A 13,970-nucleotide genomic window follows, 5' to 3' on the forward strand; every position below is an offset into this window, starting at 1 on the left:
CTTGGCATAGCTTAGCTAAGGTGTGTTTGAGAGTGCTGCCATTCATCTTTTCTATTTCCCTGATGCCTGAAGATGCCAAGCTGAATGAAGAAAGTATGGGATGTTCAAAGCTCTAGCTACTCCCTGAGTTATCTATGAGACAAAAGCAGGGCCATTAGAGGCAGGCCAAAATATGGGATTTTTTTTCAGAAGGACTTTGGAGACCTCCTGAGCTCTCTCAGTTCTACAAGGTCAGGCCTCCACCCAGCAGGTGAAGGGTGTCCTCCAATACACGGAGCAGCTTCATTCCATGGCAAGGGGACATATGGGTGAAGTCAAGTTGCTAGTCTTCCCCAGGATAGGCACCCCTCATTTGCCCAGGGTTGAAGAGTGCAGGCTTAATCCCACCCTCAGGGTTTACTTGGGTACCAGTGGAGCAGGCTCTGCAGACTTGCCCAACCCTTTCCCTTAACTTGTGACCTGTAAAAATAGATGTTATTAGAGAATAAAGGGCTTCTTTTCCCAAGTGAGCAGATTGATGCAATCCAAAGAGCAGTTTCCACTGACTCTCTACTAGGATGAGAAGTTGGCTGGAAGGTGTTTGATACCACCCAGAGGGGGGAAGAGTATAACCCCTGTCCTTGGCTAAACCTTGCTCCTGAGGGCTATAGGAAGGGGAGAAGGATTCAGGAAACTGGGAATTAAAGGAGCCAGTATAATAGGCTGACAGGCTGCTCTCTTGGCCGCTGCATCAGCCAGCTAATTTCCCACAATTATATACGAGTCACCTGTCTGGTGAACTCTACAAAATATGACTGCTACCTCTTGGGGGTTTTTGACCAGCTTGGAGAAGGTCTAAAACTTCCTGAATGTTCTTAATAGGAGAGATTTTTGCTTTGAGATAGCCCTCTCTTTCCCAGTAGCTGCATGTGCATGTAAAATTAGAAAGGCATACTCTGAATCAGTAAAAATGTTTATCTTTTTGCCTTTCCTTGATTCTAGAGCTCTAGTGAGTGTAATCAATTCAGCTTTCTGAGCAGAAGACCCAGGTGGGAGAAGTTTAGCTTCTCTACTATTATGAAGGCTGACAAGTGCATATCCTGATTTTTCTCTCTCCCTTTAAAATAAAGCTCAACCCATCTGTATACCATTCCTCATCTGGGTTATTGAGGGGAATGTCCTTTAAGTCAGGTTGACTGGAATACACTGAGTCTAAGGTCTCACAGTCATGAATTAAGCTACCAGTCGGTAGTGGATTGTTGGGGAGCAGGGTTGCCACTTTGAGGTTATGGCAGAGCCTGAGAGTTAGGTCAGGTGTGTCTAATGGAAGGGCCTGGTATTTAGTTAACCCACCACCTGAGAGTCAATGATGACCTTTTGCTTCCAAGATGCTCTATACCCTGTGGGGAGTAAAGACCTGCAGAGGTTGGCCTAGAGTGAATTTAGTTGCCTCCTCTATCAGAAGGGCTGTGGCTGCAACTGCTCTTAGACATGTTGGCCATCCCAGAGCTACCTGATCTGCTTTGAGAAATAATCCACAGGTCTCACATCTGGGCCCAGTGTCTGAGCAAGGACTCGTAGAGCCTGATCTCACCTCTCATCTACATTCAAAGTAAAGGGTAAGTTAGGCAATGCTAGTGTGGGGGAAGAAGTCAGTTTATATTTTAAGGTTTCAAAAGCCCTTGCCTGATCTGGGCCTCAATCTTAGGGCAGATTGTCAGGACCTTCTATTTCATCATAAAAGGTTTAACAATTTCTCCAAAATTTGGTATTCAAATTTTACAAAACTCACAGATTCCCCAAAACGCACACAGCTGTTTCTTAGTGACTAGGGCATAGGATGGTTTGTTTTCTCTCTTTGCTGAGAATGAGAAGTTGGGGTGAGCTCATAACCCAGATAGTTGACAGTTTGAGAGGCTATTTGAACTTTGTTCATTGGGACTCTATATCCTCTCAATCCTAGAAAATTTAGGGTTGGGTGACAGCTTTCAATGCAGATTCTTGAGTTGGGCTGCAGATCAAAATATCAACATACCGGATTATGGTGCTGTCAGCTAACTTTGTCTCTTAAATCTTTTCCCAGTGCTTGACCAAAGGGAGGGGTCTGTAGGAGTACAGTCCACATCAGTTGTGGAGGCAATCGCCCAGGAGGTATTCATCTAAAAGCAAAAATATTTTGGGAATCCTTATGAAGGGAGATACAAAAGAATGCATCTTTAAGATCCAGGGTGGAAAATCACCGAATATTCCCCTAGTATTTGAGTGAAAATTGTATGGGGATTTGGAACAATGGGGTGTATAGGGATTACTGCTTCATGAATAACTCTCAAATCTTATATTGAGAAATTCTGCATCAGACTGCTCAGTTCCAAATACTGGACCATTATAAAGGGAATGACAGGGTACAAGAAGATCATATTGCAGAAATCTGTCAATCATAGGCCATAATTCCTCTCTTATCTCAGGTTTAAGAGAATAGTGAGGTCTATGAGGGGATGAGTGAGGGTCTTTAAGGTAGATTGAAACTGGAGTGGCATGGGTTGCCTTTTGTGGTACACTTATATTCCAGACCCCAGGATGTACCTCTTCTCAGACTTCTGAGGGAATTTGACATGGTCCATCTAGTAGTGGACAAAGTGCAATAGGCTTAAGAGAGAGAATTGAGTTTCCAGTTTCACCATCAGATCCCTTCCCAACAAGGGAGCAGGGCAGGAGGGAAGAGATAGGAAGGTGTGTTCAAACAGTAGGTCCTCAAACTGACAGGGGAGAGGCCTTGTCTGTAAACATTTCCACAGTTTCCCTTCAATGCCCATAATCTTATGAGTAGAGGGCAGAGATCCATTGGAACGATCAAGCAAAGCCAAATAAGTAGCAGTTAGGTAGTACAGTGGATAGAGTACCAGCCCCTGGAGTCACTAAGCCTGTTGCCTTGTAAAAACCAAAAATCTCAAAAAAAAAAAATACTGAACAAGTAGCCCCAGTATCAATAAAAAGTTAATTAATTTACCTTCGACATTTAGTGTTACTCTGAGCTCAGCTATGGTGATAGAAAGGGAGCAATCCAGGCCAAACTCTGCTTCTAGTCATTCCTCCCTGGGGGAGAAAGGGCAGGCTGGGCACTGAGTTCAATTTGTATCTCCCAGTCCATTCCAGGGGACCATTGTGTTTCCATCAAGCTGACGGCTGATAGGGGCAGCTAAGTGGTGCAGTGGATAGAGTACCAGCCCTGGAGTCAGTAGGACCTGAGTTCAAATAGGATCTTAGACACTTAAGAATTGTCTATGTGACCTTGGGCAAGTCACTTAACCAAATAAAATTTTAAAAAAAGTTGACTGCCAATTACCAATGATCTGTTTCATTGCAGCATTGGCAGGACCCTGGAAACCTCCTTGGGATATGCCTAGAGGAGCACTCATGAGAGCTTTGCAATTACACTGAAAACAGACCATATCCCCAGGGGACCTATCACCCACTTGATCCAAGTCACCTGTCAAGGTAGCTAAGCTCTGGGTAGTTTGTTGTTGATTGGCAGCTGGTAACAATTCAGCTTTTTCTTTTGCAAAACGAGATTTTTCCTCTGCCTTCACAGAGTCCCTGTGATTGGTCATAGTAAATGCCACCTCCAGTAATTGGGGCATGGGTATCTGGGGACCCAAATCTAACTTCTTAAATTTTCTATGTATGTCAGTTGCAGATTGACTGCCTAGGATGACACTCCTCTCAACAGAAGTGTGGTCTGAGTTAGTATATTTCTTCATGGCTTCTACAAGTCTGTTATGAAAAAGGGCTGAATTTTCCTCAGAACCCAAGTTACCTCCCTCAATCTGTCATGGTTTACTGGTTTCTTAATACCTTTTTTTCATGCCTTCTACCAAACGATACCATATGGTCTCCTTTCTCTCTCTGCTTATTGTTCGGGAAATCCCATCTGGGATCAGCTACTGGAATTGCTATGGCCCCGGGGGGAAACCTAGCTAGTTCTTTCCCTGGTACTCTGGGCTAGGTTCCAAATCCTCTGCTTTTCTTTATCTGAGCAACAGTTAGAAAGGATAATACTTCTGTCTCCCCAAGATAGTTCATACTGAAGAGAAACCTTTTAAACTCCTCAGCAAACTTTTGAGTATCTCCAAAATAAAGGCCTAATTTCCCTTTTAACTGGCTCAAATCCATCATTGAAAAGGGAACATGGACTCAAATTGTCCTTCCCTGGGCATCTGGGATTTCTCTCAATGGGTACAGTTGTATAGGAACCCCTCTATGATTCCAGGTAGAGGAATTAGGACTTTCTGGGTGATTTAGTGAAGGGAGAATAAAGGAAGGAGCCAGAGGCTTGGGGGAGTGAGAGAAGGGGCTGGGAGGGCCAGAGGAACAGGGGAAGGCTGAGCAGGGGGAAGAATTGCTGGTGTTGGGGGGGGGGGAGAGAGAGAGAGAGATCGATCAGTGGATGAACCAAGGATATGGGGGGGGGGAAGTGAAGGAGTCACAGGTATGGTAGAAATGATTGTTGGGACAGTAAAAGATAGAGTGCCTTTCCTGGTTTGAGAAGGACTCAAATTATAGTTCAAACCATTAAGGTCCTGTCCATGGCTTGGAGTCAGCTCAGACTCATGCTTGGAGGCAATTTTCCTTTTTTTTGCTGGAATTTCTAAGTATGAACTGGGCAGATTTTGGCCTCTCTGTCTGAATCGGAGCATATGGAGGGGCATTCCGTAAGAATTTACCTAAGCCTTCACGGGCTGGGTGGTAAGGGGCACCCAATTCTGATGTTTAAGGACCTAGTTCTGGATTTGAAGAACTAGAGGGTGGGGGATGGGTTGAGGATTTCAAGCCAGAAGAATTGCTTCAGGGTTCTGGTGGAACTAAAGTTAGGGAAGCTGCTGGAGTTTGGGGAGCTGGGGGGAATGACCCTGTATAGAATCAGGTCATCAAGTATATCTAACTATTCTGAGTCCTCCTCACTTGGAGAGGATTATGTCACTAACACTTTTCCTTTTGTGATAAGTTCTTGGCCGGTTGCTAATGCCATAAAGTTGGACATAACTAGCGTCTGTAATTCTCCCTGTCTTTCTTCAAAATTTGTCTAATTACATGATAACCCTATAGTTAAGGGTTCCATGAATGGGCTATCTTTCTAGGTAGGGAAATCTATGGTACCAAATAAGTTTTTCCCCATGTTTCAATTCTAATGAGTACTTCTAGACTTCTAGATAAATAACAGATTGAACTTATAGCCCCAAGCCCCTTCTATGTGTATCTCTCAAATATATGAGACAAAACCCACACTAAAAAAAAAAATCTAATTTAACAGCAAACCCAATGTCCCAATGATCACCTTCTGTTAATTCCAAAACATATATTCTCACAGTCTCAACTTAAAGGACTAGACTCATAGTGCCTTCTGCATTAACCCCAAGGGCAAGAGAAGGGTGGCTAAAGAATCCAATTTAATTTTCCTAATTTTCTAGAAATCTTAGGTCTGGAAAAGGGCGCTTCTCACTTCTCGGAGCTTGAACGAGTTCCAGGATCAAGGTGAAAAGATCCCTTCATTGTTCACCAAAATGTTGCAGGGGTTCAATGTTTCCTGTGAAGAATTACTGTTTGACCCAGGAATGCAGATATCAAAAACAAAATAGAGATTTATTAAGAAGTTGTTACAACACAAAGTGATAGAGAAGTTAAATTAAGAGAGATTAAAGGGCTATGCTTGGTAATTAATCTCAGCAGTCCAGCTGCTAGATTAACGCAGAAGTCCAAAAGGAAAAGAGGGCAGAGCACCCACCAGCATCCCCTTAAATGCCCCTTCAGGGTCCATGGAAAGAGGCCATGTCTTGGGAGTTGTCCAAGTCCTACTTTGGAAGGTTGGCCTTTGGGGAGGGGTTGAGGGTCTCAGTTTCTGGCCTGGGTGGCCTCAAGATGATGTTTCTGTGCCTGCCTAATCTAGCTTGTTTTACCAATGAGAAGATGGCCAAAGTCAGACTGGAGGTCAAGGTAGAGTCTTTTAATAAAGTGAAAGAGGATACAAGATTTTAACAGTGCAAAAAAATTAACAAAATTTGTTTCCAATTAATTTTAATATTCCCTAAGCCCATGATTTGCTGCATCACTACAACAGAAGTTTTCTGTAGGGGGAAAAAATTATTCTTTTTGGTGCACATGCATAGGAAACTCGACAATTTTTTCCCTAACATATTATACACTGGATGTGGGAAATTTTACTGAAAGCCATGGCAAAAAGTGACAACCTCCAATCCCAACTCAGTCGACTTTAGCATAGGTGGGTCTTGCTTGGGTCACCACACTTTCTAGCTTTTTTCTTAGCTCCCAAACGAGGTTAGATCTAGTCCAGTGGTTCAAGAACTCCTTAGGAGTTCAAAAGTTATAAACAGGGTGGCTAGGTGGCACAGTGAATAGAGCAACGTCCCTGGAGTCAGTAGTACCTGGGTTCAAATCTGACCTCAGACACTTAATAATTGCCTAGCCGTGCGGCCTTGGGCAAGCCACTTAACCACATTGCCTTGAAAAATCTTAAAATAAGTTATAAACAGTAAACCTTAAATCTAGGGCTGAAATAAAATGTCAGAAAATATAAGTTAGATTTGAAGTTACATTCTCTAGGATATACTGTAAACCTACAACTGGTGACTCCTCAAAACAAGAGAGGGGAATAGTTATCAAAAACAAAAGATGGGGGTGGGGAATCATTAGCCCATCTGAGGACTAATTATGAAGGTAGCACAATATTAAGTTGCCCAGTTGCTCCTCCAAGACTATCATCCTTATCAAACACTATCTGATTAATTGTTATCTCTTCCTGGACTTAAATCATCTTGGTCATTATCTTCCTGAGTTTATAATTAATATAGGGGGAGATATCCTGGGATCTTGACTTCTTACCTACTGGCAAAACTGATTGGAAAGTGAAGGCTGAGTTCTCTAAAGAAATCAGTATTTTTACCAAGAATATAGTTTAGAGAAACTTATACTCCAATAGAATTGATGCTACAAATAGTTTTTTCCTGTTATAACTCTGTTCTGCAGAGATTTGAAACCACTGTGTGTCTCTGGAGACATTCAATATCTTTTTGTATCTTCAGAATCTATTCCAAAAAGTTCTCTCTTATTTGGATGACTTATTGAGGGCTTCTCTTCTGATAAAGGAACTTCTTTTTTTTCATTTTTTTAAAAATTTATTTTTATTAAAGATATTATTTGAGTTTTACAATTTTCCCCCCAATCTTTCTTCTCTCCCCCCACCTTGTCACTGAAAGCACTCTGTCAATCTTTACATTGTTTCCATCTTGTACCTTGATCCAAATTGTGTGTGATGAGAGAGAAATCATATATTTAAAGAAGAGAAGTCTAAGAGGTAACAAGATCAGAAATAAGATATCTATTTTTTTCTAAATTAAAGGGAATAGTCCTTGAACTTTGTTCAAACTCCACAGCTCCTTATCTGGATACAGATGGCACTCTCCTTTGCAGACAGCCCAAAATTGCTCCCGATTGTTGCACTGATGGAATGAGTGAGTCCTTCAAGGTTGATCATCACTCCCATGTTGCTGTTAGGGTGTACAGTGTTTTCCTGGTTCTGCTCCTTTCACTCAGCATCAGTTCATGCAAATCCCTCCAGGCTTCCCTGAAATCCCATCCCTCCTAGTTTCTAATAGAACAATAGTGTTCCATGACATACATATACCACAGTTTGCTAAGCCATTCCCCAATGGAAGGACATTGACTTGATTTCCAATTCTTTGCCACCACGAACAGGGCTGCTATGAATATTTTTGTACAAGTGATGTTTTTACCCCTTTTCATCATCTCTTCGGTGTATAGACCCAGTAGTTGTATTGCTGGATCAAAGGGTATGCACATTTTCGTTGCCCTTTGGACATAGTTCCAAATTTCTCTCCAGAAAGTTTGGATGGGTTCACAGCTCCACCAACAATGTATTAGTGTCCCAGATTTCTCACAACCCTTCCATCAATGATCATTATCCTTTCTGTTCACATTGGCCAGTCTGAGAGGTGTGAGGTGGTACCTCAGATAAGCTTTAATTTGCATTTCTCTAATAATTAATGATTTAGAGCATTTTTTCATATGGCTATGGATTGCTTTGATCTCATCTGTAAATTGCCTTTGCATATCCTTTGACCATTTGTCAATTGGGGAATGGCTTTTTGTTTTAAAAATATGACTCAGTTCTCTGTATATTTTAGAAATGAGTCCTTTGTCAGAATCATTAGTTGTAAAGATTGTTTCCCAATTTACTCCATTTCTTTTGATCTTGGTTACATTGGTTTTATCTGTGCAAAAGCTTTTTAATTTAGTCGAAATCATCTAATTGGTTTTTGGTGTTGTTCTCCAACTCTTCCTTAGTCATAAATTGCTTCCCTTTCCATAGATCTGACAGGTAAACTAGTCCTTGATCTTCTGATTTGCTTATGGTATTGCTTTTTATGTCTATGTCCTGTAACCATTTGGATCTTATCTTGGTAAAGGGTGTGAGGTGTTGGTCTAATCTAAGTTTCTTCCATATTAACTCCCAATTATCCCAGCAGTTTTTATCAAAGAGAGAGTTTTTATCCCAATGGCTGGACTCTTTGGGTTTAATCAAAAAGCAGATTACTATAATCATCTCCTGTTTTTACACATAGTCTATTCCACTGGTCTACCAATACCAAAGAGTTTTGATGACTGATGCTTTATAATTTAATTTTAGATCAGGTAGGGCTAAGCCACCTTCTTTTGCATTTTTTTCCATTAAGCTCCTGGCAATTCTTGACTTTCTATTTCTCCATATGAATTTACTTACAATTTTTTCTAACTCATTAAAGCAATTTTTTGGAATTTTGATTGGTAGGGCACTAAACAGATAGTTTAGTTTTGGTAGAACTGTCATTTTTATTATATTAGCTCTACCTATCCATGAGCAGTTGATATTTGCCCAGTTATTTAAACCTGATTTAATTTGTGTGAGAAGTGCTTTGTAATTGTTTTCAAAAAGATTCTGAGTCTGTCTTGGCAAATAGACTCCCAAGTATTTTATATTGTCTGAGGTTACTTTGAATGGGATTCCTCTTTCTAGCTCTTCCTGCTGTATCTTGCTAGAGATATATAGAAAAGTTGAGGATTTATGAGGGTTTATTTTATAACCTGCAACTTTGCTAAAATTGCTAATTGTTTCTAGTAGTTTTTTGGATGATTTCTTGGGATTCTCTAGGTAGACCATCATGTCATCTGTGAATAGTGAGAGTTTTGTCTCTTCTTCCCAATTCTAATTCCTTTAATTTCTTTTTCTTCTCTAATTGCTGATGCTAACATTTCTAATACAATATTGAATAGTAGTGGTGATAATGAGCACCCTTGTTTCACCCCTGATCTTATTGGGAATGCCTCTAGCCTCTCCCCATTGAATATAATGCTTGTTGATGGTTTCAGATAGATACTGCTAATTATTTTAAGGAACAGTCCATTTATTCCTACACTCTCTAGTGTTTTTAATAGGAATGGATGCTGTATTTTGTCAAAAGCTTTTTCAGCATCTATTGATATGATCATATGATTTCTGATAGGTTTGTTGTTGATACAAATTGAGTATACTAACAGTTTTCCTAATATTGAACCAACCCTGCATTCAGGAAATAAATCCTACTTGGTCATAATGTATTATCCTGGTGATAACTTGCTGTAATCATTTTGCTAAGATTTTATTTAAGATTTTTGCATCTTATATTTATCAGGGAAATAGGTCTGTAATTTTCTTTCTCTGTTCTAACTCTTCCTGGTTTAGGTAACAGCACCATATTGGTTTCCATAGAAAGAGTTAGGAAGAGTTCCATCTTTCCCTATTTTTCCAAAGAGTTTATATAGAATTGGAACTAATTGTTCCTTCAATGTTTGGTAGAATTCACTTGTGAATCCATCAGGTCCTGGAGATTTTTTATTTTGAGGGAGTTCAATGATGGCTTCTTGAATTTCTTTTTCTGAGATAGGGTTGTTTAGGTATTTAATCTCTTCTTCATTTAACCTGGGCAACTTATATTTTTGTAAATATTCATCCATTTCACTTAGATTATCAAATTTATTGGCATAGAGTTGGGCAAAATAATTTTGAATTATTACTTTAATTTCTTCCTCATTGGGGGTGAGTTTACCTTTTTCATTTATGATACTAGCAATTTGGTTTTCTTCTTTCTTTTTTAAAATCAAATTGACCAGAGGTTTATCAATTTTATTGGTTTTTTCATAATACCAACTTTTGGTTTTATTTATTCAATAGTTTTTTTGCTTTCGATTTTATTAATCTCTCCTTTAATTTTTAGAATTTCTAATTTGGTATTTAATTGGGGAATTTTTGATTTGTTCTTTCTCTTAATTTTTTTAGTTGCATGTTTAGTTCATTGATTTCCTCTTTCTCCAATTTATTCATGTAAGCATTTAGAGCTATAATATATCCCCTGAGAGTCACTTTAAGTGAATCCCATAGGTTTTGGTATGTTGTTTCATTATTATCATTATCTAGGATAAAATGGTTAATTCTTTCTATAATTTTTTTTGTCCCCTCATTTTTTAAAATCAGGTTATTCAGTTTCCAATTGGTTCTGGGTCTATATCTCCTTGGCCCAGTATTGCATATGACTTTTATTGCATTGTGATCTGAGAAAGATGTATTCACTATTTCTGCCTTTCTGCAGCTGATCATTAGGTTTTTATGCCCTAGTACATGGTCAATTTTTGTATAAGTGCCATGTACTGCAGAGAAAAAGGTATATTCCTTTCTATCCCCATTCAGTTTCCTCCATAAGTCTACCATATCTAGTTTTTCTAACAATCTATTGACCTCCTTAACTTCTTTCTTGTTTATTTTATGATTTGATTTATCTAGATCTGAGAGCAGGAGGTTGAGGTCTCCCACTAGTAGAGTTTTGCTGTCTATGTCTTCCTGTAGTTCTTTCAGCTTCTCCTCTAAGAATTTGGATGCTGTCCCACTGGGGTGCATATATATTCAGTATTGAAATGACTTTATTGTCTATGGTACCTTTTAGGAGGATAAAGTTTCCTTCCTTATCTCTTTTAATGCTATCTCTTTTTGCTGCTGCTTTGTCGGAGATAAGGATTGCTACCCCTGCTTTTATTACTTCAGCTGAAGCAAAATATATTTTGCTCCAACCTTTTACCTTTACTCTCTATGTATCTCTCTGCTTCAAATGATTTTCTTGTAAGCAGCATATTGTAGGATTCTGGTTTTTAATCCACTCTGCTATTTGCTTACATTTTAAGGGAGAGTTCATCCCATTCACATTCAAGGTTATGATTACTAATTCTTTATTGCCCTAAAGGAACTTCTTAATACAACATCTTATCAGATTGAGACTCATGTTTTCATTATTGGACAATAAAATTCTAGTGTTATTACAATTTACATTTTACCTTATTCACTATCATTTGATAGACATACTTCTCTCTAACAAAAATAAAACTTCCATAATTGTGTCACTGCACAAGTGAATTTGCTGAAAATTATCAGGTGAATTTTTGTTTCTAATATATACATTAGATGATCATTTTAACATAGAGTGTTCAGCAAGTGACATATAGTCTCAACCTCTTGCTCCTTACTAAAATAATAACTCAAACATCCTTAAACTAAAATGAATTTCTCCTTCTGAAAATGTTTCTTACTATACTCTAGGTGATTCTTCTCCAGATATACTCAACTGACTTATATTTCCCTTCCTTAAAGTAGAACTTGAAACTGCTATTGCACAGAATTGTATCTTAAGATTACAAAAACCTTTTTATTCTTCTTACCTAAATATCCTTTGTTTTTAAAAAAAAATTTAAATTTAAGGCAATGGGGTTAAGTGACTTGTCCAAGGTCACACAGCTAGGTCATTATTAAGTATCTGAGACTAGATTTGAACTCAGGTCCTCCTGACTCCAGGGCCAGTGCTCTATCCACTGTACCACCTAGCTGCCTCTGGTGTAACTTTTGAGATGGCAAACAGCCACTCAAAAATCCCACAGCCTAACTAGAATATCTCCTGCCCCACTCTTCAGCTAGGGTAAACCAAATAACTTCTGTCATAAGGGAACAGTCCTAAATCTTTTCTGGGGAGGTGGGGATCTTCTGTTCTTAAATCCTCAGTTGTCCCATTATTTTCTATAATAGCTAACATTATCAGAATCTGTATCAATAAACTCTTTTTTTAGTTTTTTGCCAGGCAAATGGGGGTTAAGTGGCTTGCCCAAGGACACACAGCTAGGTAATTTATTAAGTGTCTGAGGCTAGATTTGAACTCGGGTCCTCCTGACTTCAGGGCCGTTGCTCTAGCCACTGCATCACCTAGCTGCCCCTATTAATCAACTCTTGAAGCTATAATGTTACCATGGAATAAACTTGGATTCATTCTGTTTCCCTTTTCTTGCTATTTCTATATAATGAAATTATATATTTTAGAATGCACTGCACTCTCTTGTTTTCCTGGAATTTTCCTCCTCAAAGGTTTCTCTATATCAAATAGCATTTCTTTAGTCATTTGTTTGTTTAACACTTATTTTTCCTCATCTGGAAATACTCACTGTCTCTTTTTTTGTTTCTATAAATTCAAATAAATTCCCTTTTTAACACTTGTTTTATTAAGTCTTCATGAAACAATTCTCTGTTATTAATTAGTCCTTTTTCTTTCTGCTCCCATTTTCAAGGCCAAGAAATAAGTGAGCCATGCTAGCAAGGAGGGAGGGGAAAAGGCATCTGGCAGCACAAAATGCAGTGAAGAGAAAAAGTCACCAGAATTTAATCATTTTATGCACTTTTTCCTTTTTACTTGGTATTTCTTTCCAATTAATATTAAATCTAGACACTAGAGCTCTCAGCTAGCACTTCAAGTGGGTAATGATGGTTCCTTGTCGCTTACTTTGAATTTGACCCTCCCATCTCTTTTTTCCACAATCTCAAACCATCTGAGATGTTCCTGTGAAATTTTTTTGGAATTTTATTTTATTTTATTTAAGGCAATGGGGTTAAGAGTGACTTGTCCAAGATCACACAGTTAGTAAGTATTAAGTGTCTGAGGCCACGTTTGAATTCAGGTCCTCCTGACTCCAGGGCCAATGCTCTATCCACTGTGCCACATATCTGCCCCCTTCCTGTGAAATTTCTCCCTAGAGTCTAACCACTTGGGAGCATTTTCACCCCTACCCTAATCCTACACCTTACAGCCTCGAACTGCAGACCTCGAGCTGCTTAGGTGTGACAGAGGTTGGGTCACATGGGTCTCACTGATTTTGTCTGGTTCAAAAAGAAATTCCCCAGACTCGCAGATCTTGCTTACCTGGGCTTGTGTACACAAACTCGTGGACCTGTGGTACCTTCTTTGGGTTGGCTTCCACAGTGGGGTCCTTGTTGTGCTCCCTCTGGTGGTCTTCAGACTTTCAATTTTGCTCATGCTGAATCTCTCTTCAGGTTTCCTCCCCACTCCCTAAGGGATCAGCTTGGACACTTAAACATTCAGCTGGTGTCTGCTTGTATATCAGAGTCCAAGGAAGTCTTTTTATTTTTTTAAGTTCTTGCAAGGCAATGGGGTTAAGTGATTTGCCCAAGGTCACCAGGAGAGTCTTAAGGAGGGGATCAATTTCATGACAGGGAACCAAAACTGTGTGTGATGAAAATGCACTGAAGAAATTTTTCAGACTGGGTCTGAGCAAAGGAAAGTTGTTTATTTACTTTTCTTGAGAAAAGGGCAGACTCACAATCCCACACTAAGTGGTGAGAGTTCAAGAGCTGCACCTAAAGTACAGCAAGTTTGGTTTTTAAAGATTCTAACTGCAACTTTCCCCCAACCTTCTTCCCCTTCAGCCTATTGTCTGAATTTGGGGGGTGGGCTACAATCTGTTCTTGGAAATCTATCTTATCAACAGACACAAAGAAAGGAATGTAATATTTTCAAAATACGTCTCTCACTAGATGGACGGGTAACCAGGTCCTAGTG

Source organism: Macrotis lagotis, chromosome X, assembly GCF_037893015.1.
Source record: "Macrotis lagotis isolate mMagLag1 chromosome X, bilby.v1.9.chrom.fasta, whole genome shotgun sequence".
Lineage (NCBI taxonomy): Eukaryota > Metazoa > Chordata > Mammalia > Peramelemorphia > Peramelidae > Macrotis > Macrotis lagotis.